The 22760-nt window shown below is 36.7% G+C and overlaps 1 long non-coding RNA gene across 2 annotated transcripts; it reads left to right on the forward strand.

Annotated features, from left to right (window-relative positions):
* The first annotated feature begins 526 nt into the window (after positions 1-526).
* Positions 527-1882, forward strand: LOC104238015 (uncharacterized). Of its 2 annotated transcripts, XR_011401205.1 has the most exons (4): positions 527-728; positions 817-912; positions 1240-1356; positions 1422-1882. It is a non-coding gene; the product is annotated as an uncharacterized lncRNA (long non-coding RNA). The 2 variants fall into 2 exon arrangements; XR_713802.2 differs by having other exon boundaries at positions 1240-1882.
* The last annotated feature ends 20878 nt before the right edge of the window (positions 1883-22760 follow it).

Consider the following 22760-nt stretch of genomic DNA (forward strand, 5'->3'; position numbering starts at 1 on the left):
AAGAGCGTAAACTCGACTCTAAAAGTTTCAGTTGCCTCCCTCTCTCTGCCCGCGGCGTGGGAAATTCATGTGGGCCTTGAAAATTTATTAGCGTGTACAGATGATAAAGCATGTACAAAACCTATAAAGCAAATAAAGTAGGAAATTTCGAAAATATTCTTATAGTGAAACAGATATGTTGACGGAGAGCTACTAAACTCTCACTTATAGAATATTATTACAAGGAAAAAGAGGGTTGGGTTGGGGTGGGCATAAAATTCGAAAAATCGAATTCCGATCCGGACCGAATTAATTCGGTATTTCGATTTCGATTTTTTCGGTATTTCGGTCTAATTCGGTATTTCGGTATTACGGTACGGTCCTCGGTATTAGGATCTTGAAGTTTCGGTATACCAAAATACCGAATTTGTAAAGAATTTTAAGTTGGACCTATACTGCCCAGCCCAACCCAATATGCTGTACATCTAATTCTCCACACTGCTCTAGTACCCAGCCGGCCAGCCCAACCAAACCCAATAAGGCCCAACAGAAACCTCTTTAGTCGTTCATTACAGAGAATTAGGGATTAGGGAATTAGAAGGGAGAAACAGAAACGGAGAAACCTAACCTAAGAGAATAGAGATCGGCTACGTTGACTGTGATAGAGATCGGTGGTGAGATCGGGTTATGGCCTGAGGAAATGCCTTTGTCCCTGCTATGGAGATGACAAAATGGTTTGACACCAACTAGTAAGTGACACATCAACCTTTTCTTTTCATCGGATATATGATTATCTTGTATGTGTGCTGATTTATGGTTTTTTATTGTTTGATCCAGCCACTTCATCAGTTCATTGTCCCTGAGTTGGGACCTGATGTTAAATTTTCTTATGATTCACACAAGGCAATAGATGAGTACAAAGAGGACAAGGGGGTATGTGATTCTTTTCTTATGTATACTTTTCACTTCACAATACATGTCTGATTCTTGAACTAATTGGAAGGGGAATATATTTAATGGATATGATCGTTCATCATCACTGACTTCACTTTTTTGCTTTATGTAATTTTCGAAAAGAGCAGATAAAAGTTCATATTTGTGGTCTAGAAAGACTATTGTTCATTTCTTTTATGTTTTCAGCAAATTTAGTTATAGCATTTACATTATCTTGTTAAATCTATTTATGCTTATGCACAATAATAAAAGATTAGATGATTAATTTATTGATCTTGATTTTGTTACTCATGCACCTTGGAGTAGATACTGTTCCAGTACTTGTTGGTCCAGTTTCATACTTGTTGTTTTCCAAACCTGCTAAGGATGTTGAGAAATCTTTCCCCATGTTGTCCTTTTGGACATGATCCTTCCAATTTACAAGTAAGTGTTTGTTTTCACGGCCCGCTATATCGGAATGGACATATGATTTATCTTCTTTTTTTTAGGTTCAAGTGCAATCATGCTCGTGCTCCTAAAGTATGCCCTCATATTTGGGAACACTTTGAGGTGATAGAAGATAACGGAGAACTTCGCAAAGTAGAGTGCAAGCATTGTGATCGAGTCTAAGTCTATAATGTTCATCCAAAAAGGATGGCAAATATTGTTTAAGGAAGCATATTAGGCATTGTCTTAAACGTCTTCCTGAAATTCGTATTTAAGAATTAAGACTAAGTTGATTCGAGACTATTAGTGTAAACTTGAATTGAGGGATGCCCTCTCTGTTTTTGTTGCACGGTGTTTAATTCTACTGCTACTCGTTAGTGGTTGTTACTATCTTAGCTTGTTGTGATATTTATTTACTTCTTTTGCCCTTCAAGTACTTGTTGTGAATGTGATAATAAGGTGTGCATCTTCCATGTATGTGCTGCTACATGTTGTTAGGCAAATTTAAATGTTTCTTACACGCCTTTTGTTAGGCAGATTTGATTATCTAGTGTTGTTGCCTTTTGTTAGGCTGAATGGCTGATTATTTAGTGTTGGTGCCTTTTGCTTAATGCTTAGGCTCTTAGCACTTAGCAGTACATGACATGACTATGTATTAAACCGAAACCATACCAAAATTGTACCGAACCAAAATAAGAAATATCGAACCGTACCGAAATATTTTGGTATGGTATTTGGTATACATGATTGATAAACCGAATACCGAACCGAAATTTTTAAATACCGTACCGAATACCGAATGCCCACCCCTAGGGTTGGGTATAGCCGATAAACATGGCTGCAAAAAGAGAGCATAAAAATGTTGCTATGTACTATTGGGGACCCACATAATTAGGAAATAATCATTTCAAAAAAGCTGTCGTGAATAGGCGGCGTGGGAAATTCATGTGGGCCTTGAAAATTTATTAGCGTGTACAGATGATAAAGCTAACATGTATAAAACCTATAAAACAAATAAAGTAGGAAATTTCGGAAATATCCTTATAGTGAAATAGATATGTTGACGGAGAGCTGCTAAACTCTCACTTATAGAATATTATTACAAGGAAAAAAAGGGTTGGGTATAGCCGATAGACGTGGCTGCAAAAAGAGAGCATAAAAATGTTGCTATGTATTATTGGGGGACCCACATAATTAGGAAATAATCATTTCAAAAAAGCTGTCGTGAACAGGCAACGTGGGAAATTCATGTGGGCCTTAAAAATTTATTAGCGTGTACAGATGATAAAGCTAACATGTACAATGCCTATAAAGAAAATAAAGTAGGAAATTTCGGAAATATCCTTATAGTGAAACAGACATGCTGACGAAGAGCTGCTAAACTGTCACATATAGAATGAGAGAATATATATATATATATATATATATATATATATATATATATATATATATATATATATATGAATAAAAAATATAACGGGGAAATGATTGAACAATAAATAAAAGTAGACGAGTATATTTTATCCTTTCCTTTTTTTATTTGCCTTTAGGGCCTGTTTGGCAACCACTATATAATTATTAGGGTGTTTAATTTAGTAATTGCAAGGACATATTTAGGGTATAAATAGATAAGTTGTTACCAGAACTTGTACCAAAAAGTGAGTTTCCATCCCAACTTTTACGGGTGTCGTTATTCCATCTTATACTTGTTCATACTGAATTTAATTCCACCCTAAAAGCTGTGTGGCAAAAAATTAAAGTGTGGCGCGTCTTATCAAAATTTAAAGCAAAAAAATGATTTTTTTGGCAAAAAATAAAACATATTTTCGGGCTTCCCCTCCCCCAACCCCCCTTTTCTGTTCATCGTCCAACCCCTCCTCCTCCCCCCCCCCCAAAAAAAAACCCCTCTTTCTTCTCCATCTCAACCCCATTTCTTTCTTCTCCATTTTCACTCCACTCCTTTTTAAGAGCAGATTTTCTTGCTCTTTTCCCTTTCTTTTTCTATAACTTTCAGATTCCTCCCGCAAACTTTCCCATTTCTTTCTTCAATTCCTCCGACAAACTTCTATATTTTCCGGTGATTCAACAAACAAGACCCAACTAGATCTCGACCCCCTTTATCACCAACGTATAGCGTCACAAATTTTGTGTAGTAAATTTCATTTCTTTCTTGTCTTCTTATCTCTTTGGACTCAACAAATTAATTCATTCAAATATAATTAAAGCCATGAACCCGTTGATAATGGAGGTTTTGGTAGTAGGTATGAAAAAAAGAAGAAGAATAATATATGAATAAAAAAAATAGAACAATAATCAAAAAGTTTAATTTATTGTATTTCTGGCATGGCGTTGATGTGGCACTGATGTGGCATGCGCGTGTGGAACACCCCAGACCATGAAAGTGGTATTATGCTTCATAAAGTGGTATTAAATTCACTTTGGATAATATAGGGAGGTATTAGGACACCCGTAAAAATTGGGATGGAAACTCACTTTTCGGCATAAGTCCAAGGAGCATCTTATGTATTATCCCTTTATATAACGTAATTATTGTTCGGGTTTTATGTATTTAAGTATATTAAATACTTAAAAGAGGGTGAATAGGAAATGGAGGGAAATGAAATTTTTGAGTGAAATTTTAAGTTTTCCCCCTTGGCAAAGGGACATTGTCCCATATTGGAATACGAAGAGGTTTTTTATGGGTATATAAGCAATTGCTCTTCTTCTAGCTCTTAAAGAGTTGAGAAGAAGGCAAGCATCACGCCGTCGCTCGCTCGGCTTCGGCCTTCGGTCAAATGATCGATTGATTGATTAATTTTTTGGACCAAATTTATTTATTAATAGTAAAATATTTATAGAAATGTTATTAAATATTTGTTTTAATAATAGAATATTAATATTAAAATAAATATTAATATTAAATCCTCCAATCCATTTTTCAATTGTGTAACTAAAAATTAAACCACCCTCTTCAATTTTTTCTCTTTATTTTCCCTCTTTATTGTTGAGTAAATAGCCATTTATGTTATGGCATTTATGTTGTGGCCGTTTTGCATAAACAACCATTCTGAAAAGTTGCACCTCTTCAGATTTCAGCCCAACTTTGGTTATTAATACAAGACTATTCTGCTCAGAATTTCCATACGATTTTCTGAGTTTCTCCTCCTCCTTCTGCATAGTTTAAACATCAAACAAAGCAACAGTAAGTTTGATTTGCTACCGAGCTTCGTATTCGCTGAAACACTGGGGTTTTGAAGTACCACTACACCAATGTGTAATTCGTTCTATCCTGGGAGGAAATAATCTAACCTTGGGTACTAGGAAGGGATTAAATTCCTTAAGGAAACACTGTGAATTCAATGGGCTCGAATTGGTTTTTGTTATTTCATTTATATTTCTGTTTATGTTCATTTATATTTTCTAGAATTATTTTACCAATACGGCTTAATAACAAGCTTAAGGAATTTAATATATTTTCTGTATTTGTACTCACTGTTTTTGGAGAGTAAAACCTTTGTGGTTTTGTACTCTATTAAAATCTACGTGATTTTAACATTTGTGTCATTCTTTTACAGAAATGACTAATGATAATGTGAATCAAGTTGTTCCAATGGTGACTGCCAATGCCTCAACGAGCCGAACAATACCGGCAACATTGTCACCGGCTGAGAAACCTGGAAAACCTTTCGGAATTGATTTCAAGCACTGGCAGCAAAAGATGTTCTTCTACTTGACTACTCTAAGTCTCCAGAAGTTCATCAAGGAAGATGTTCTTGTGCTGTCCAATGAAACTCCAGAAACTGAACGCTTTCTCGTGATTGAGGCGTGGAAGTATTCAGATTTTTTGTGCAAGAATTATATTCTAAGAGGGCTGGAGGATGCTTTGTATAATGTCTACAGTGGCGTGGAAACATCAAAAGAACTATGGACTGCGCTTGAAAAGAAATACAAAACCAAAGATGTCGGGTTGAAGAAGTTCGTTGCTGCAAAGTTTTTGGACTATAAAATGGTAGATAACAAGTCTGTTATTACCCAAGTCCAAGAATTGCAAGTGATTATTCACTATCTCCTTGATGAAGGTATAGATCAAATTAATATTGATGTTGAAAGTAGTAATCTTAGTATTTTTACTAATAAAAATTTAATTGAAGGTTTTGTCATCAATGAAGCATTTCAAGTAGCAGCGATGATTGAGAAGTTGCCTCCTTTATGGAAGGACTTCAAAAACTACTTGAAACACAAACGCAAGGAGATGTCCCTTAAAGATCTCATTGTTCGGTTGAGAATCGAAGAGGACAGCAAGCTGCTAAAAAGAGAGGCCCGTGGAAATTCAACAATAATGAGAGCAAATATTGTTGAAGAGAACAAAAAGAGGAAGAAGGCTTCTGGATCGAAATACAACTCAAGTAAGAAGCAGTTCAGTGGAAATTGCTACAATTGTGGAAAAATCGGACACAAATCTATGGAGTGTCGTGCTCCGAAGACAGACAAGAAGAAGGGTCAAGAAAACATGGTTGAAAAGCATGATGATATTGATGATTTGTGTGCCATGCTTTCCGAATATAACTTGGTGGGCAATCCTAAAGAGTGGTGGATTGCTTCTGGAGCCACTTGCCATGTTTGTGCTGTTAGAGAAACTGATGCTACTTATGCTCCTATTGGACCCGATGAGACGATTTCTATGGGAAATGCTGCAAAGGCCAAGATTGAATGATGTGGGAAGATATTTCTCAAAATGACTTCCGGCAAAGTGGTGACTTTGAACAACGTCCTTCATGTTCCCGAGATTAGGAAGAATTTAGTCTCTGATGGACTTCTTGTTAAGAATGGTTTTAAATGTATTTTTGTTTCCGATAAGGTTGTAATAAGTAAGAATGAAATGTTTGTAGGAAAAGGTTACCTCACTGAGGGCCTTTTCAAGCTGAATGTAATGGTTGTTGAAAATAATATAAAATTTTAGCTTCGTCTTACTTACTTGAGTCAAATGAATTCTGGCATATACGTTTGGGTCATGTCAATTATAAAACCTTGCGGAAAATGATTAATTTAGAAGTATTGCCTAAGTTTGAATATGACAAATCAAAATATCAAGTATGTGTGGAATCTAAGTATATTAAGTTCTTTGAAAATATATATCCGTATAAAAAGGAATGTGAGTCGATTGGTGAAGGATCTAAACGAACTCGAGAAGAAACAAAAGAAAGTACACTTAACCAGGAGGATCAAAGATGTAGTAAACGTCAAAGAACGTCTACTTCATTTGGACTAGACTTTGTGACTTTCTTATTGAAAGATGAGCCTCAAACATTTAAAGAAGCTATGTCTTCTTCGGAATTATTGTTTTGGAAAGAGGCAGCCAATAGTGAAATAGAATCCATACTGAACAACCATACATGGGAATTGGCTGATCTTCCTCATGGAAATAAACCATTGGGTTCTAAATGGATATTTAAGAGGAAAATGAAAGATGATGGCACTATTGACAAATTTAAGGCAAGACTTGTGGTCAAAGGGTATAGACAACGAGAAGGTCTTGACTATTTCGATACATACTCTCTAGTTACAAGAATTACGTCCATATAAACGTTAGTAGTGTTAGCTGCAGTTTATGGTCTTGAAATTCCCTTATGTTCATGTTCAGTGGAAAGGTGAGCCTGCTGAGGCATCGACCTGGGAGGTGATGTTCGAGGACGAACGGTTGTTTTAGAGGTGGAGAATGTGATGACCCAAAAGGTCATCACTTATTTTAGAAACGAATTCTATATTCTGAGGCCTTAAAAACCTCTTTCAGCGTCACCTCGATTTACATGCGCAGTCCAGGCGTGAAGCCGGAAAGCCAACATGTGAAAATTTGTGAAACATGATGAATTTTGACTTAAAAATGAATTTAAGTTGACTTCGGTCAATATTTTAGGTAAACGGACCCGGATCCATGATTTGATGATCCCAGAGGATCCGTAGGAAAATATGGGACTTGGGCATATGCCCGGAATCGAATTTCGAGGTCTCAAGCCCTAGAAATGAATTTTTTGAAAGAAATTGTTTTGCTGAATTAATTATGAAGTAAAGAAAAGAATTTATGTTTGAAACCATTGGTATCGGGCCTGTATTTTGGTTCCGGAGCCTGGTACAGGTCTTATATATGATTTGAGTCGAGCCTGTGAAAGTTGGTAAGAAACAGACTTGAAATGACGTGAATCAGACCTTATTTGAGAAATTTGAAGTTCTTAAGAAATTTCATGATTTTGATGCTAAATTCATAGTTGTTGATGTTATTTGCGTGATTTAAATGCATGAGCAAGTCCGTATGATATTTTTAGGTTGGTGGGCATGTTTGGTTTGGAGCCCCGAGGGCTCGGGTGAGTTTTGGATAGACCGCGAAGTAGAATTGGACTTGGAAAAATTGCAGGTTTCAGCTGTTCTAATGCAGGCCTGTAGGCTTTGCATTTGCGAAGCCTGGCTCACAAATGCGAGTTCGCAAATACGAGGGTTGGGTCGCAAATACGAACCAGCCCAGGCCAGACTTCCCTCGCAAATGCGATGCCCCCTCCCTCCAGTTACTGCCTTAGTCGCAAATGCGACTCCTTTCGCATTTGCGAGAGGTCTATCGCAAATGCGAAGAAGACCGAAAAATAGACTGGGTCGCAAATGAGACATTTTGTTTGCAAATGCGAATGTCTCAGAATTCTGAAGGGTTCGTAATTGCGAACCCTGGTGGCAATTGCGACATCAGAGACCTGTAAATTCACACTTAGACAAATTTTCAACCATTTTTCATTTCTTCTCAAAACATAAACTCTCTAGGGCGATTTTTCAAAGGCAACTTCTTCTCCAAATTGATTGTAAGTGATTTTTAACTCGTTTTCTTCAATCATTAACATCTCTTCACATGATTTCAACTCAAATTCAATGATTTTCATGGGGGAAATTGAGTGTTTTGGGAAGAACCTAGGTTTTTTAAAAATTGGGGATTTGAACCTCGATTTGAGGCCCGATTTCAAAATAAATTATATATTTGGGTTCGTGGGGGAATGGGTAATCGGGTTTTGGTTTGAACCTCGGGTTGTGACCATGTGGGCCCGGGGCCCATTTTTGACTTTTTGGGTAAAACTTTGAAAAACTTATTTTCATGCATTAGCATTGATTCATTTAGCGTTTATTGATGTAATAAGGTAACTTGTGGCTAGATACGAGCGAATTGGTGGTTGAATCAAGAGGTAAAGCGATAGTAGAGACTTGAATTGTGTTTGTGGCATCGAGGTAAGTGTTTGGTCTAACTTTAGCTTGAAGAATTAGGAGTCGTGTCTTATTTGCTACGTGTTAATTGTGGAGTATGACGTATAGACATGGTGACGAGTATCTATACGTCAGTGTCAAGCATGCCTGTGAGTCTTGTATTGTAATTGTTATGACTCCGTTGTGGTTTATTGCGCTTCACATGTTATTATCATTATTGTTCCCTTGCCGGGATGTTATTATCATTATTGTTCCCTTCTCGGGATATTATTATCATTATTGTTTCCTTGCCAGGATGTTATTGTCATATTATTGTTCCCTTGCCGGGATGTTTGTTTGATATTATTGATCCCTTGCCAGGACCCTTTCTTTTTTTTTGATTGATTGGTGTTGACAAAAGAAATGGGAGCGGGTTGCACGCTTGCAACGTTAATATGTGAAATCGGAGCGAGTTGCACGCCTGCAATGGTAATATGTGAAATGGGAGCGGGTTGTACAGAGCTGTCACACCTCCTTTTTGCGCGCCCCGCCCCGAAGGGTTAAATGCGCGAGGGGAGTTTTTCCAATTTAAGTGACAATATTCGAAATGGGATTATTTATTTAATTCAGAGTCGCCACTTGGGAAAGGTTTGGTTTTTGGTGTCCCAAGTCACCGGTTTATCTTGAATCCCAAATCGAGGAAATTTTCGACTTTTCCAAATGAAGTCTGCGAACCAGAAATTCTAAGTAAGGAATTCTGTTGACCCGAGGGAAGGTGTTAGGCACCCTCGAATCCCGTGGTTCTAGCACGGTCGCTTAAATTGTTATAAAGGCTAAATATCTGATTTCAATACATGTTATGACTTACGTGCTTTTATTAAGTTTAAACCGCTTTTATAATTATCATTTATTTTTTATAGAATTGCAACGTCGTGAAAATGCATCTCGAACCACGTCACAATCAATGCACCCGTGGTTATTAATACATTTCGACTCCGTTGAGATTTGGATTCGGGTCACCTCAATGTGCACCCGAGTCTAAGAATGTAATTTAATTAAGCCGCGCCTAAAGAGCCTAACGCGTTATTATCTTTGGGGAAGGAGTGAGCTTTTCTAGATAATCCATCCCAAACTTATGGGTTTATTATGATCAATTGTTGAGGGCCCCGCGATGTGTATCTTTATTTGATGAGGCTCGTCTCATTACCTTTTAAAAGGATATCCTAAAGCGACTACATCTCTATTACATTTGTCTCTAAAAAAAAGAGAAAAATACCAAACTTACTTGTTTAAGCAACTACATACCAAATCTTTACTATGTTTGACGAATCCGAATTTTTGTTTGATTACCTGATTGGTTGTTTGTGAGGTGAGAATTACCTCATGCCTTGTCTTCAAAGAGTGAATAAGCTTTGTTAATTTGATAAGGGAGATTGCAAGCAAACTAATAACATATACTAAATTTACATTAAAAGACCTTCAAGTTTGAATTTTAAAACTAGCTTATTTGGGCTTGATAAATGAAATCGGCTATTTATTAAGAAAACTACTACTAATTGAACTCGAAAATGCCTATTAGTTTTCCTCAAAAGTCATCGCATTATTTCGAAACAATGAATCTATATCGAAACTCATATCGAACCTATATAGGAACAAGTTATCTAACAAGAGGGTTGGCATACATGGTCACCCTGTTAACGTAACACCACATGAGAATTAGCTTGGGGTACATTTATCTTGAAATCAAATGGGACCAAATATAATAGATTTGACAGTTCAGAGGTCTAGACAAAAATACATACAGATGCTTGCTATGATTCTATGTTATAATGTCATAACTAAAACAAAACCCAATGGTTATATGCATTAAAACACGTCTGATCTAGCAAACAAATGCTATCTAATAGTTCATCTCAAATCAGAATGTATGTTAATTCATACAGAGTAATTGCAGTTTGAAGTTAAACAAATGCAGGCCAACTTATCATTTAAACTATGGCTATATTTTGAACATAAGCATCGTGAAGTAAACAACATTCGTTTCTTTATTTCTGCTTCAAAACTTCAAACTTTCAACAACACACGGTTTCAGAAGTTGTGTACCTGGAAGTGTTTACAGTTGAAGAAAGAGGGAAGTCAGCAGAGTAACAATGGCAACAAACGCAGCAGCAGTAACATCAGACAATAACAGAACAAATCCCAGTGCAGGATGTAACTATAGCCGATGGAAAAGTGGAAAGATGACAGCAGTAGGCAGTGTAGTAGAAACAAAACTCCAGACAGACCAACTCCAAGAATAAGCTAAATGCAACACACCACCAGTAATCTCAGTTGAGACTTGGAAGAAATCAGTACTGCTTAAACAGATTGACAACAAATAAAATTCAAACAACAATAGGAAGAAACAGTTTCTGATTTTTCTGTATGTTTTCTATTTCTTGCTCCTTCTCTATCTGTATATATCCTCTCTCAATGTGTGTCTGTATATGCCTTCCTATATCTCCCTTCTTTTCACAATTCAGTGTCAATTTTCAGTCTCCAAAAATCTGTCTCAGTTCTTCCTCCCATGGAAGTTCTGCTTCCTTTTATATCCTAAAATCAAACTAAACACAGCCTGTTCAACAAACCAGAAACCCCTCCCATGTGGTCTGTCTTGTTTCAGTTTCCACTTACTATTTAAATATAAACAAACTCCCATGATATTCCCTGGCAGACTTACCTTTAAAGTGAGGTTTATTATTTCTAAACTAAAGCAGGATATGGGCAGCAGAGTATAATCTGACAGCATATGCTGTCAAACTATTTTAAACAAAACAAAGGCCTTTAACAAAGGCCTTTATGCACATGTTGTGCACAAGTGCACATGCCCTCCAATTCAGATTGCAACTAAACAAAACCAATCCTTTTATATTTCTGATTCAAATTAACAACTATAAGTAGCTAAATTCAATTCCTAATTGATTCAGACAATGCTTAACAAAAGCAGATCAATTTGTTATTGTTCAAACATCTGAAACTAATTGACGACATATGTCGACTCAACTATACTAAACATAACATGTACAATTGAAACCATGATCAGACATCTAACAGTATCGAACACATGATTCGAATTGTAATGACTAAGCAAAAATTGTACTGGGGAATCAGTTAATCAGTCAAATTTAAAGTTCAATTGATTGCACAGCCACACACATATACACATTATCAATGAATAAAAGAAATACTCGATCAAACACAGAGGTTCAGGCCAGTTGGACAGGACAGAGTCAGTAAAATTCGAAACACAAATTAAACAGGATGTTTGGCCATACGAACAGACCTTTAACAAACACATGAACTGGAACAAAGAAAAGAAAACAAACTTACCTTAAAATCTTTGAAAGAAAAATCAGAAAAATCAGCTCGTGTTTGCACGGACCCTTCTTAGGGTTGAACGGACTTTAATCGAAGTGTTCTTAGCTGAGAACACTTCGATTAAGGTCCATTAGACCCTAATAATTTTAGCTCAAACGGACAAATACCGGTCGTGAGGATTCCCAGGGTTCCTAGAAGCAGATTTGGTTTTTGGGTTTCCTTGGTCAGATTCGGACCAAATCAAGCATGGTTTAGTCACGAGGGAGGTCCGGGGATTGCTTAGTGTGAAACTGGGGCAGATCTGTGTAAGTCAGGTTCCGACTCGAATCTTCAAATGAAGATTCGAGAAGGTGGGAGGGGATTCAAGCTAAATGGTTGATGGATTTGAGTTCAGGGTGGTGAGGTACATCTATGGTGTTAAAGTGGAGGTCACCGGCGTTCATGCCAACGGGTTTTTGGTGAAGGGAGATGGGGGAGGCTCTAGGGTTCTGGGGTTTTGTGAAGACGATGAAAGGTGTGGGGGGGGTCTGGCTAGGGGGCGTGGGGTAAAGGAATGGGATTATATAGTAAGTGAGTGGTCGATTCCTGGCCGTCGGATGGAGTGAGATGAAGGGTCAGGATCTTTTGGCTGGTAGGGAACGGTGTCGTTTCAACCTAAGGGGGGTTGGGTTGGTCCGGGTGGAACGGGTCGGGTTTTGCCCGTGGGTATGGGGAATGCGATCTCGGCCGTTGATCATTCTGAGATCAACGGCCCAGATCAGACCATATAAAAACGATGTCGTTTGGAAGCTCCTGAGGTCAGCTGGTCTGGACCCGGGCAAACACACGTTCTGGGCCTGATTTTGGGCCTCAGATAAAAATGGAAACAGGCCCAAATTTGATTTCAACCCAATTTTGCACTCTTTTCTTTTATTTTTTTATTTTAAAACAAAACCTAATTAAACCAAATTATAATTCATTAATTAAACACTTAATACAATTATTTACACACATATATTAAAATATTTAAAGTAGGTAAAAATCAAACAAGGCAACAATCAGGACAAAGATGCATATTTATGATTTTCCATTTAATAACCGGATTACGGTTCAAACTACGCATGACACACATTTTTTGTATTTTGTTTTAATAAAAATAAAAATGGGCCAAAATCATAAATAATTAACAAAGTGCCACGTAAAAATCCAGAAATTGTACAGCAAGACCAATTGCTATTATTTTCGTTTCTTTTTTGGAGTGATTGTCGCGAAAACAAAAATCACGTGCTCACAGCTGCCCCTCTTTGTTCGAAAACACGAAGCGTTTTCGTGCAAAGATAAAGTGAGCGGATATGAGCGATTTTTGCCTATTGGACTACTCCGTGTGAAGCATGTTTTGAAAGATCTGACTGAATCTTGCTTCAGAGATTTCCTACATATCCTGGGCTAAACAGGAATCAGGTCAATGTAGTTCGGGAAGTTTTGGCAGCTGGGACTACCATGGGATTGCAATGCTTGTTGTTACTGCTGTTGCTGTTGTCACCGTTGCTTTACTGACCGCCTTATTACAACCAAAGAAAAATTGAAACTGAACTAAACACTTATATGCACGTCAACTGCTAGTTACAAGATTTCTATCTATGGTTCTTTTGCGGCTTGATCTTGGGTCTTGGCTGATTTTGCCTGGAGACTTCGATCCGAATCTTGATGCTTGCGAGCTGTAGGTGTTTGTTTAATCTCTGGGATACTGAGTGAGACGTGATTGGCAGAGTTCGGGACCTGGATCAAGTCTTGGAGCGATCCGCCTTCCATTTTCTCCGGTATCTCGGGACATCTTTTTTATTGTCTTTTTCTTCTTTAATTCTGAGTTGAGACTCATCTCGTGGGTCGTTTCGATCCGTGTGGCTCGAGGTTAGACCTGCGGGAAAAAACAAACAAACGAAATTTTCTGCCCCAGTTTCACTAGGAAAAATTTCGTGAGTTATTTGCCAGGAAGTTCATAGAATTGATGAAGGAATTTGGAAAATTTCAGTTTCCAAAATGCCAATTCCGGGATTGGATCCACGGTACAGCCACAAGATATGAGTTCTCAGTTTAAGGTTGGAGCCCTAAGGCTGGCGGGATGGAAATAGTTCAATTTAGGGTTGGAGCCTTAATGCCGACAAGCTGGGGAGAAGTTCAGTTTAGAATTGAAACTCTAATGTTGACCAACTGGGGAAAAGTTCAGCTTAGGGTCGGGGCCCTAATGCTGATTGAAGGAAAAAAGTTCAGTTTAGGGTTTAAAACCCTAATGCTGACTAAATGAAACGTTCAGTTTAGGGTTTAAAACCCTAATGCTGACTAAAGGAAAGAGTTCAGTTTAGGGTTTAAAACCCCAATACTGACTGAATGGAAAAATTCAGTTTAGGGTTTTAAAACCCTAATGCTGATTAAAGGAAAAAGTGCAGTTTAGGGTTTAAAAACCCTAATGCTGAATGAAAGAAAGAGTTCAGTTTAGGGTTTAAAACCCTAATGCTGACTGAATGGAAAAATTCAGTTTAGGGTTTAAAACCCTAATGCTGACTAAAGGAAAAGTTCAGTTTAGGGTTTAAAACCCTAATGCTGACTGAAAGGAAAGAGTTCAGTTTAGGGTTTAAAACCCTAATGCTGACTGAATGGAAAAGTTCAGTTTAGGGTTTAAAACCATAATTCTGATTAAAGGAAAAAGTTCAGTTTAGGGTTTAAAACCCTAATGCTGACTGAATGGAAAAAGTTCAGTTTAGGGTTTAAAACCCTAATGCTGACTGAATGGAAAAGTTCAGTATAGGGTTTAAAAACCTAATGCTGATTAAAGAAAAAAGTTCAGTTTAGGGTTTAAAACCCTAATGCTGACTGAATGGAAAAAGTTCAGTTTAGGGTTAAAAACCCTAATGCTGACTGAATGGAAAATTTCAGTTTAGGGTTTAAAACTCTAATGCTGATTAAAGGAAAAAGTTCAGTTTAGGGTTTAAAACCCTAATGCTGACTGAATGGAAAAAGTTCAGTTTAGGGTTTAAAACCCTAATGCTGACTAAAGGAAAGAGTTCAGTTTAGGGTTTAAACCCCTAATGCTGACTAAAGGAAAAAGTTCAGTTTAGGGTTAAAAACCCTAATGCTGACTGAATGGAAAAAGTTCAGTTTAGGGTTTAAAACCCTAATGCTGACTGAATGGAAAAGTTCAGTTTAGGGTTTAAAACCCTAATGCTGACTGAATGGAAAAGTTCAGTTTAGGGTTTAAAACCCTAATGCTGACTGAATGGAAAAGTTCAGTTTAGGGTTTAAAACCCTAATGCTGATTAAAGGAAAAAGTTCAGTTTAAGGTTTAAAACCCTAATGCTGACTGAATGGAAAAAGTTCAGTTTAGGGTTTAAAACCCTAATACTGATAAAAGGAAAATGTTCAGTTTAGGGTTTAAAACCCTAATGCTGACTGAATGGAAAAAGTTCAGTTTAGGGTTTAAAACCCTATTGCTGACTGAATGGAAAAGTTCAGTTTAGGGTTTAAAACCCTAATGCTGATTAAAGGAAAAAGTTCAGTTTAGGGTTTAAAACCCTAATGCTGATTAAAGGAAAAAGTTCAGTTTAGGGTTTAAAACCCTAATGCTGACTAAAGGAAAGAGTTCAGTTTAGGGTTTAAAACCTTAATGCTGACTGAATGGAAAAAGTTCAGTTTAGGGTTTAAAACCCTAATGCTGATTGAAGAAAAGAGTTCAGTTTAGGGTTTAAAACCCTAATGCTGACTGAAGGGAAAAATTCAGTTTAGGGTTTAAAACCCTAATGCTGACTAAAGGAAAGAGTTCAGTTTAGGGTTTAAAACCCTAATGCTGACTAAAGGAAAAAGTTCAGTTTAGGGTTTAAAACCCTAATGCTAACTGAATGGAAAAAGTTCAGTTTAGGGTTTAAAACCCTAATGCTGACTAAAGGAAAGAGTTCAGTTTAGGGTTTAAAACCCTAATGCTGACTGAAAGGAAAAAGTTCAGTTTAGGGTTTAAAACCCTAATGCTGACTAAAGGAAAGAGTTCAGTTTAGGGTTTAAAACCCTAATGCTGACTAAAGGAAAAGTTCAGTTTAGGGTTTAAAACCCTATTGCTGACTGAAGGAAAGAGTTCGGTTTAGGGTTTAAAACCCTAATGCTGACTAAAGGAAAGAGTTCAGTTTAGGGTTTAAAACCCTAATGCTGACTGAAGGGAAAAGTTCAGTTTAGGGTTTAAAACCCTAATGCTGACTGAAGGGAAAAATTCAGTTTAGGGTTTAAAACCCTAATGCTGACTAAAGGAAAGAGTTCAGTTTATGGTTTAAAACCCTAATGCTGACTAAAGGAAAAAGTTCAGTTTAGGGTTTAAAACCCTAATGCTAACTGAATGGAAAAAGTTCAGTTTAAGGTTTAAAACCCTAATGCTGACTAAAGGAAAGAGTTCAGTTTAGGGTTTAAAACCCTAATGCTGACTGAAGGGAAAAAATTCAGTTTAGGGTTTAAAACCCTAATGCTGACTAAAGGAAAGAGTTCAGTTTAGGGTTTAAAACCCTAATGCTGACTAAAGGAAAGAGTTCGGTTTAGGGTTTAAAACCCTAATGCTAACTAAAGGAAAGAGTTCAGTTTAGAGTTTAAAACTCTAATGCTGACTAAAGGAAAAAGTTTAGTTTAGGGTTTAAAACCCTAATGCTGACTAAAGGAAAGAGTTCAGTTTAGGGTTTAAAACCCTAATGCTGATTAAAGGAAAAAGTTCAGTTTAGAGTTTAAAACCCTAATGCTGACTGAATGGAAAAGTTCAGTTTAGGGTTTAAAACCCTAATGCTGATTAAAGGAAAAAGTTCAGTTTAGGGTTTAAAACCCTAATGCTGACTGAATGGAAAAAGTTCAGTTTAGGGTTTAAAACCCTAATGCTGACTAAAGGAAAAAGTTCAGTTTAGGGTTTAAAACCCTAATGCTGACTGAATGGAAAAAGTTCAGTTTAGGGTTTAAAACCCTATTGCTGACTGAATGGAAAAGTTCAATTTAGGGTTTAAAACCCTAATGCTGATTAAAGGAAAAAGTTCAGTTTAGGGTTTAAAACCCTAATGCTGACTAAATGGAAAAAGTTCAGTTTAGAGTTTAAAACTCTAATGCTGACTAAAGGAAAGAGTTCAGTTTAGGGTTTAAAACCCTAATGCTGACTAAAGGAAAAAGTTCAATTTAGGGTTTAAAACCCTAATGCTGACTGAGAGGAAAAAGTTCAGTTTAGGGTTTAAAACCCTAATGCTGACTGAAGAAAAGAGTTCAGTTTAGGGTTTAAAACCCTAATGCTGACTGAAGGGAAAAATTCAGTTTAGGGTTTAAAACCCTAATGCTGACTAAAGGAAAGAGTTCAGTTTAGGGCTTAAAACCCTAATGCTGACTAAAAGAAAAAGTTCAGTTTAGGGTTTAAAACCCTAATGCTAATTGAATGGAAAAAGTTCAGTTTAGGGTTTAAAACCCTAATGCTGACTAAAGGAAAGAGTTCAGTTTAGGGTTTAAAACCCTAATGCTGACTGAAAGGAAAAAGTTCAGTTTAGGGTTTAAAACCCTAATGCTGGCTAAAGGAAAGAGTTCAGTTTAGGGTTTAAAACCCTAATGCTGACTAAAGGAAAGAGTTCAGTTTAGGGTTTAAAACCCTAATGCTGACTGAATGGAAAGAGTTCAGTTTAGGGTTTAAAACCCTAATGCTGACTAAAGGAAAAAGTTCAGTTTAGAGTTTAAAACCCTAATGCTGACTAAAGGAAAGAGTTCAGTTTAGGGTTTAAAACCCTAATGCTGACTGAATGGAAAAAGTTCAGTTTAGGGTGTAAAACCCTAATGTTGACTGAAGGAAAGAGTTCAGTTTAGGGTTTAAAACCCTAATGCTGACTAAAGGGAAAAAGTTCAGTTTAGGGTTTAAAACCCTAATGCTGACTGAAGGGAAAAGTTCAGTTTAGGGTTTAAAACCCTAATGCTGACTGAAGGGAAAAATTCAGTTTAGGGTTTAAAACCCTAATGCTGACTAAAGGAAAGAGTTCAGTTTATGGTTTAAAACCCTAATGCTGACTGAAAGGAAAAAGTTCAGTTTAGGGTTTAAAACCCTAATGCTGACTGAAGGGAAAAATTCAGTTTAGGGTTTAAAACCCTAATGCTGACTAAAGGAAAGAGTTCAGTTTAGGGTTTAAAACCCTAATGCTGACTGAAAGGAAAAAGTTCAGTTTAGGGTTTAAAACCCTAATGCTGACTAAAGGAAAGAGTTCAGTTTAGGGTTTAAAACCCTAATGTTGACTAAAGGAAAAGTTCAGTTTAGGGTTTAAAACCCTAATGCTGACTGAAGGAAAGAGTTCGGTTTAGGGTTTAAAACCCTAATGCTGACTAAAGGAAAGAGTTCAGTTTAGGGTTTAAAACCCTAATGCTGACTAAAGGAAAAAGTTCAGTTTAGAGTTTAAAACCCTAATGCTGACTAAAGGAAAGAGTTCAGTTTAGGGTTTAAAACCCTAATGCTGACTGAATGGAAAAAGTTCAGTTTAGGGTGTAAAACCCTAATGTTGACTGAAGGAAAGAGTTCAGTTTAGGGTTTAAAACCCTAATGCTGACTAAAGGGAAAAAGTTCAGTTTAGGGTTTAAAACCCTAATGCTTACTGAAGGGAAAAGTTCAGTTTAGGGTTTAAAACCCTAATGCTGACTGAAGGGAAAAATTCAGTTTAGGGTTTAAAACCCTAATGCTGACTAAAGGAAAGAGTTCAGTTTAGAGTTTAAAACTCTAATGCTGACTAAAGGAAAGAGTTCAGTTTAGGGTTTAAAAACCCTAATGCTGATTAAAGGAAAAAGTTCAGTTTAGGGTTTAAAACCCTAATGCTGACTGAGAGGAAAAAGTTCAGTTTAGGGTTTAAAACCCTAATGCTGACTGAAGAAAAGAGTTCAGTTTAGGGTTTAAAACCCTAATGCTGACTGAAGGGAAAAATTCTGTTTAGGGTTTAAAACCCTAATGCTGACTAAAGGAAAGAGTTCAGTTTAGGGTTTAAAACCCTAATGCTGACTAAAGGAAAAAGTTCAGTTTAGGGTTTAAAACCCTAATGCTAACTGAATGGAAAAAGTTCAGTTTAGGGTTTAAAACCCTAATGCTGAACTAAAGGAAAGAGTTCAGTTTAGGGTTTAAAACCCTAATGCTGACTGAAAGGAAAAAGTTCAGTTTAGGGTTTAAAACCCTAATGCTGACTAAAGGAAAGAGTTCAGTTTAGGGTTTAAAACCCTAATGTTGACTAAAGGAAAAGTTCAGTTTAGGGTTTAAAACCCTAATGCTGACTGAAGGAAAGAGTTCGGTTTAGGGTTTAAAACCCTAATGCTGACTAAAGGAAAGAGTTCAGTTTAGGGTTTAAAACCCTAATGCTGACTAAAGGAAAAAGTTCAGTTTAGAGTTTAAAACCCTAATGCTGACTAAAGGAAAGAGTTCAGTTTAGGGTTTAAAACCCTAATGCTGACTGAATGGAAAAAGTTCAGTTTAGGGTGTAAAACCCTAATGTTGACTGAAGGAAAGAGTTCAGTTTAGGGTTTAAAACCCTAATGCTGACTAAAGGGAAAAAGTTCAGTTTAGGGTTTAAAACCCTAATGCTGACTGAAGGGAAAAGTTCAGTTTAGGGTTTAAAACCCTAATGCTGACTGAAGGGAAAAATTCAGTTTAGGGTTTAAAACCCTAATGCTGACTAAAGGAAAGAGTTCAGTTTATGGTTTAAAACCCTAATGCTGACTAAAGGAAAAAGTTCAGTTTAGGGTTTAAAACCCTAATGCTAACTGAATGGAAAAAGTTCAGTTTAAGGTTTAAAACCTTAATGCTGACTAAAGGAAAGAGTTCAGTTTAGGGTTTAAAACCCTAATGCTGACTGAAGGGAAAAAATTCAGTTTAGGGTTTAAAACCCTAATGCTGACTAAAGGAAAGAGTTCAGTTTAGGGTTTAAAACCCTAATGCTGACTAAAGGAAAGAGTTCGGTTTAGGGTTTAAAACCCTAATGCTAACTAAAGGAAAGAGTTCAGTTTAGAGTTTAAAACTCTAATGCTGACTAAAGGAAAAAGTTTAGTTTAGGGTTTAAAACCCTAATGCTGACTAAAGGAAAGAGTTCAGTTTAGGGTTTAAACCCCTAATGCTGACTAAAGGAAAAAGTTCAGTTTAGGGTTTAAAACCCTAATGCTGACTGAGAGGAAAAAGTTCAGTTTAGGGTTTAAAACCCTAATGCTGACTGAAGAAAAGAGTTCAGTTTAGGGTTTAAAACCCTAATGCTGACTGAAGGGAAAAATTCTGTTTAGGGTTTAAAACCCTAATGCTGACTAAAGGAAAGAGTTCAGTTTAGGGTTTAAAACCCTAATGCTGACTAAAGGGAAAAAGTTCAGTTTAGGGTTTAAAACCCTAATGCTGACTGAAGGGAAAAGTTCAGTTTAGGGTTTAAAACCCTAATGCTGACTGAAGGGAAAAATTCAGTTTAGGGTTTAAAACCCTAATGCTGACTAAAGGAAAGAGTTCAGTTTATGGTTTAAAACCCTAATGCTGACTGAAAGGAAAAAGTTCAGTTTAGGGTTTAAAACCCTAATGCTGACTGAAGGGAAAAATTCAGTTTAGGGTTTAAAACCCTAATGCTGACTAAAGGAAAGAGTTCAGTTTAGGGTTTAAAACCCTAATGCTGACTGAAAGGAAAAAGTTCAGTTTAGGGTTTAAAACCCTAATGCTGACTAAAGGAAAGAGTTCAGTTTAGGGTTTAAAACCCTAATGTTGACTAAAGGAAAAGTTCAGTTTAGGGTTTAAAACCCTAATGCTGACTGAAGGAAAGAGTTCGGTTTAGGGTTTAAAACCCTAATGCTGACTAAAGGAAAGAGTTCAGTTTAGGGTTTAAAACCCTAATGCTGACTAAAGGAAAAAGTTCAGTTTAGAGTTTAAAACCCTAATGCTGACTAAAGGAAAGAGTTCAGTTTAGGGTTTAAAACCCTAATGCTGACTGAATGGAAAAAGTTCAGTTTAGGGTGTAAAACCCTAATGTTGACTGAAGGAAAGAGTTCAGTTTAGGGTTTAAAACCCTAATGCTGACTAAAGGGAAAAAGTTCAATTTAGGGTTTAAAACCCTAATGCTGACTGAAGGGAAAAGTTCAGTTTAGGGTTTAAAACCCTAATGCTGACTGAAGGGAAAAATTCAGTTTAGGGTTTAAAACCCTAATGCTGACTAAAGGAAAGAGTTCAGTTTAGAGTTTAAAACTCTAATGCTGACTAAAGGAAAGAGTTCAGTTTAGGGTTTAAAACCCTAATGCTGACTAAAGGAAAAAGTTCAGTTTAGGGTTTAAAACCCTAATGCTGACTGAGAGGAAAAAGTTCAGTTTAGGGTTTAAAACCCTAATGCTGACTGAAGAAAAGAGTTCAGTTTAGGGTTTAAAACCCTAATGCTGACTGAAGGGAAAAATTCTGTTTAGGGTTTAAAACCCTAATGCTGACTAAAGGAAAGAGTTCAGTTTAGGGTTTAAAACCCTAATGCTGACTAAAGGAAAAAGTTCAGTTTAGGGTTTAAAACCCTAATGCTAACTGAATGGAAAAAGTTCAGTTTAGGGTTTAAAACCCTAATGCTGACTAAAGGAAAGAGTTCAGTTTAGGGTTTAAAACCCTAATGCTGACTGAAAGGAAAAAGTTCAGTTTAGGGTTTAAAACCCTAATGCTGACTAAAGGAAAGAGTTCAGTTTAGGGTTTAAAACCCTAATGTTGACTAAAGGAAAAGTTCAGTTTAGGGTTTAAAACCCTAATGCTGACTGAAGGAAAGAGTTCGGTTTAGGGTTTAAAACCCTAATGCTGACTAAAGGAAAGAGTTCAGTTTAGGGTTTAAAACCCTAATGCTGACTAAAGGAAAAAGTTCAGTTTAGAGTTTAAAACCCTAATGCTGACTAAAGGAAAGAGTTCAGTTTAGGGTTTAAAACCCTAATGCTGACTGAATGGAAAAAGTTCAGTTTAGGGTGTAAAACCCTAATGTTGACTGAAGGAAAGAGTTCAGTTTAGGGTTTAAAACCCTAATGCTGACTAAAGGGAAAAAGTTCAGTTTAGGGTTTAAAACCCTAATGCTGACTGAAGGGAAAAGTTCAGTTTAGGGTTTAAAACCCTAATGCTGACTGAAGGGAAAAATTCAGTTTAGGGTTTAAAACCCTAATGCTGACTAAAGGAAAGAGTTCAGTTTATGGTTTAAAACCCTAATGCTGACTAAAGGAAAAAGTTCAGTTTAGGGTTTAAAACCCTAATGCTAACTGAATGGAAAATGTTCAGTTTAAGGTTTAAAACCCTAATGCTGACTAAAGGAAAGAGTTCTGTTTAGGGTTTAAAACCCTAATGCTGACTGAAGGGAAAAAATTCAGTTTAGGGTTTAAAACACTAATGCTGACTAAAGGAAAGAGTTCAGTTTAGGGTTTAAAACCCTAATGCTGACTAAAGGAAAGAGTTCGGTTTAGGGTTTAAAACCCTAATGCTAACTAAAGGAAAGAGTTCAGTTTAGAGTTTAAAACTCTAATGCTGACTAAAGGAAAAAGTTTAGTTTAGGGTTTAAAACCCTAATGCTGACTAAAGGAAAGAGTTCAGTTTAGGGTTTAAAACCCTAATGCTGACTAAAGGAAAAGGTTCAGTTTAGGGTTTAAAACCCTAATGCTAACTGAATGGAAAAAGTTCAGTTTAAGGTTTAAAACCTTAATGCTGACTAAAGGAAAGAGTTCAGTTTAGGGTTTAAAACCCTAATGCTGACTGAAGGGAAAAAATTCAGTTTAGGGTTTAAAACCCTAATGCTGACTAAAGGAAAGAGTTCAGTTTAGGGTTTAAAACCCTAATGCTGACTAAAGGAAAGAGTTCG

This window comes from Nicotiana sylvestris, chromosome 7 (assembly GCF_000393655.2).
Source record: "Nicotiana sylvestris chromosome 7, ASM39365v2, whole genome shotgun sequence".
Taxonomy (NCBI): domain Eukaryota; kingdom Viridiplantae; phylum Streptophyta; class Magnoliopsida; order Solanales; family Solanaceae; genus Nicotiana; species Nicotiana sylvestris.